The sequence below is a fragment of the Molothrus ater genome, chromosome 11, assembly GCF_012460135.2.
Source record: "Molothrus ater isolate BHLD 08-10-18 breed brown headed cowbird chromosome 11, BPBGC_Mater_1.1, whole genome shotgun sequence".
NCBI lineage: Eukaryota > Metazoa > Chordata > Aves > Passeriformes > Icteridae > Molothrus > Molothrus ater.
In genome coordinates this window covers 11013574-11017908 of record NC_050488.2, presented here as the reverse complement: position 1 = coordinate 11017908, position 4335 = coordinate 11013574, and positions in this window count along the sequence as shown.

The window sequence follows — 4335 nt, the reverse complement described above, 5'->3', positions numbered from 1 at the left end:
TAGTCCTCACAGCTCCCAAATAAGCAACAGCCTTAAAAAAGGAGGAGTTGGAAGAAGAGAGTTTCTTTGTGGTGCTCTTTGGTCCTTGGCTGCTGAGCTGCCCCTTTGGGCTCAGTGCTGGTCCTGGACTGAGACACCCACCCAGTGCTGTGAGATGCTTGTGGAAGGCTTACCTTGCTGTAATCTTTAGAGGGAATAAAGGAAAATGTGGAGTGTTGGCAGAGAATGAGATTGGCTGGTTTTGAACCCTGTGCAGCCATCAGGCAGCCAATTTAGACTCTAGCAGTGGGCAGGGAAAGAATATATATAATTTTTTTAGTGTCCCATGGTTCTATTTCCCACTGTATTAGCAGTGCAGGCAGGTTCACTCCAGACCACGAGTTGTGCCCCAATTAAATCTCAGGTTCATGTCAGGGCTGCGGGATGGGGCTGAGGAAGAGCACTGGAGTTTGGGAGGGGGTGGGTGCCTGCCCTGGAGCACCCCAGGTGTTGGGGTGCTGGGGTGGCTGCTGGGACCTTGGGGAGAGCCCAGATGAACACTCTGGGGAGGAAGGTCAGGCAGGGGCTCCCCCATTCCTGGGTGCATGAGGGTTTTTCTTCGCAGGCAAAGGAGGGGCTGCCACCATCTGTAGATGAAGATGGTAGCAGGGGTTTGTTTTCAGGGTTAGTCAAATCATTTCTTTTTCTCCCCCCACTGCTTCCACTCACTGCCTCCATCCTAACACAGTAATTTTCCAGAAACTCTCTGTGAGATGGAGCTTCCTTACCAGGGACAAGCAAAGTGCCAGCCAGCAAACACAGTAAGTCTGAAAAGCCTCCTTCAAGGGAGACACTGCTTCCAAGACATACTTGAATACAGTTGTTTTTTTTTTTCTCTTCAATGACAGTCTCTTTAATCCTCCAGCTGGTAAACAACCCAATCTGTGGTGCACAGGAAAGTCTGGAAGGAAACCTCCTGATCACTGAAGCTCCATTTTGTTCCACTGGAAGGAGAAACTCAACAGCTTCACATGGGCCATGAGGGATGGGCCCAGGAGCTGCACAGCCCAGCAAACCCAGAGCACAGACAGAGTGCTCAGCTCTCACCAGGCTGGAGCTGCTGGAGGCACTGGGAGGAAGGGGCTGGCTCTTCATTAACTCCTGAGCCATGCTGGGATGTGGCAAAGCTCACCAGTGCAGCAAGAGAAGATGCTCTCTCTTTTATGCTGGGGAGTATATGAGTATTTATATAATAAATGGATGTTGCACATATTTGTCTACACATATGTAGACAAACATGAGCCAAATGTCTATTAAGTATTATAACCATATACAAATGCAATCAGTATATAATATGTAGATTCACCCAGCAGTAATTCTATTATACATTATAATATAATCACTATTTTCACTGTGTATTTGTGCACACATGAATGGATCAAAGTGAGGCTGTTCTTGTTTCTTGTGTCCCTGGGAGCTCCCCAGTAGCTCCCAAGCCTTGGGCCAGACTCCAGGACCAACCTGACTCATTTAGAGGCTCTGCAGCCTGAGGCCAGGGTGGGACCCTTTCAGGGGCTGGGGGACATTACTGCCATGGTTCTCTCTTCAGTGCCACATCCCCACCTCCAAGTGGAGGAGAAAAAACCCAAATCCAGTCACACTTTAGCGATGGCTCAGGTCTCCTTGATGCTTTCTTCCTCTAAAAAGAAAAAGGGACGCAGTGAAACGGTATGAAAAGCCCAACCAACCGGGAGCGCTCAGAGAAATGGTTCCCAGCACCCGTACAGGGAATTTCACCGCCTGTAGTTGGGATCTCCGGTCACACGGGGTCCTCCTCGCTCCGTCCTGCTCCCGTCCTCCAGCGCTTTCCGTGGGACCGGGAAGGGTCGGACCGTGCCTGCGGCGAGGGCGGCGGCTGCCGGCCCCGGACCCGCAGCATCCTGACCCTACAGCATCCTGACCCTACAGCATCCTGACCCTACAGCATCTTAACCTCACAGCATCTGACCCTACAGCATCCTGACCCTACAGCATCCTGATCCCATAGCATCTTAACCTCACAGCATCCTGACCCTACAGCATCCTGATCCCATAGCATCTTAACCTCACAGCATCCTGACCCTACAGCATCCCGACACCATAGCATCCTGACCCCGCAGCATCCTGACCCCGCAGCATCCTGACCCGCAGCATCCTGGCCCCACAGCATCCCGGTCCCAGCAATCCAGCTTTGGCACGGGCTGAGAGATTTCTGTCCCAAAAAGCTCCAGCCCAGGCTGAAAGTGTTTGCTTCAGAAATACAGAGTGCCCCTTTTCTGTTTGCATGGTTAGGTTTTCCTTTGGAAAGCTTTGGGTGTAGGCAGAGTGGAAGCCAAGGGTATGATCTAAATGGTTTGGACTGTGGATGTTGTCTGTGGGGATTTTACAGAAACAGCCCAAAGTTGGGTATTTCTAAAGGTCCTACATGACCAAAGCACACCTTTACAGGGTCCTGCTTTCAGAAGCTCACAGCCAAGGCTGCAGGGCTGCATTTGGTCCATTGTGGTTGGGCTGTTGATTGGGTCAGTGGGTCAGGTCTGATGGGGATGCCAGGACAGGCTGCCAGTCAAACAGCCCCTCACAGCTGGGACCACCTCCCCATTGCCACTGTTGCAGGAAAGATTAGAAACCACCTGGCTGAAGAACAAAGCCCAGAGGCTTCTGTTCCCTCACTTTCACACCAAAGAAAGACCAAAGCAGCTCCCAGCCAGCCAGATATTGTCTAAATACAGACAGCACAGCTGGGACTGAGTGTTTCTGTCCTTTCCACTCACTGTGCCATCAGCTCTTCAGAGGTACTGGCAGGGAACAGTGTTTAGGAAAAATAAAAACAAAAAAACATCCAAAAATCCATCCATTTATGACCCTGCATCTGACCCCAAATTATGATTCATGACCACAAGCAATGAAAAGATCTTGCAGTGACTTGAACAATGATGTTTTCCAAGCAGAGGCAGCTCTAAGCAGGGAGCACAAGACTCCTGAGAAAGCAGGAGGAATGCACTCCAAGCCTGAATGCTGCAGATGAAATTTGTTGCATCATATAATCTGTTTTTGTGTTTTGTGTTTCAGCTAGACAGGGAGATACCAAGACAGCATGAGAAAGGACATTTCTTCAAGATCTCCAGTGCAGATTGGGAGAATCAGTCACACTGCCAGCATCACCAGCAGCTTCATTTACTTTTCTTTTTCATTGCTTTGCTAAAGCCAATCTCCAGTGGAGCAAGCAAGGAGGGAGTGTCAGCATATAGATGCCAGTCAGAGGCAGAGAGGAAAAAGGTTAAGATATAACAGCTGAAAGTTGTTAGATGGAAACACCATTTTTTTACAGATACTGAGAGCACTGTGGTTTCATAAAACCTCCCATTGTATTGCACTAATAAGTCAAGTGTTTGCAGCTAAGCCAGCAGACACACTCCACAGCATCTATTACCAGTGTGTTTATTTACAAAGGCAGCCAGCAAGCCAAAACCAAACAGAAAAGAGGAAAAAAACTGAAATATGGACTGGCTTTAATTTAAAATCCTAGGGCTTGGTTTGTCATTTTCTTTTGTGTTTCACTCCCTCCTCCCTGTTTTTTCTTCAAGGAACGATTATCCAAAGGCAACCAGGAAAAGGACTGTTTCCCTCTAGGTGTCTCTCTCCCTGTTTTTATCCTCAATTTTTTCCCTCTCTCTCTCTCTCTCTCACACACACACACAAACACACACACAGACTTTTCTGGCCTCCCAATCCAACATTACCTCTCCATTACCACAGCAATCTCCCACATCCCAGCCCAGTGTTCCCCCAAACACTTTATAGCTTTTTTAAAGGGGCTGCACACAGGAGCAGCCCCTTTATGCTGTCCTGGGAAGAGAAGCCAGCGCTGCCAGCAGGGCCCTGCCTGACCAGCAGGGCCATGGGCAGGACACTGGGGATGGTGTGATTTCATCAGAGCAGACACCTGCACCCATACACTCTGTATGGCTTCACAACTGTTGTCACCTGCTTTCAAAAATGGGAGGTGTGGGGCCTGGGTTTAATGGATTTGACCAGAAATCCAGAGACATGCACACACAGGCACTCTGCTGTGGTAGTTCAGGGGAAAGCACTGAGGACCTGCTGCAAGCCTTTCCTCTCTATCTTTGGAGTATTTTGCACCCCAACTGAGAACACGTGGAAGGAGAGGAACAAAAATTCCCTCCAGGGATAAAAATGTGGTCAGAGTAACACACCTCTCTGTGTTATATCCTCCTCAGGAGGGATGGCATGAAGGACAAGAAGAGAACAAGACAAAAAGAAAAGGTGGGAGCAATTTTAAATAAAAGGAAAAAG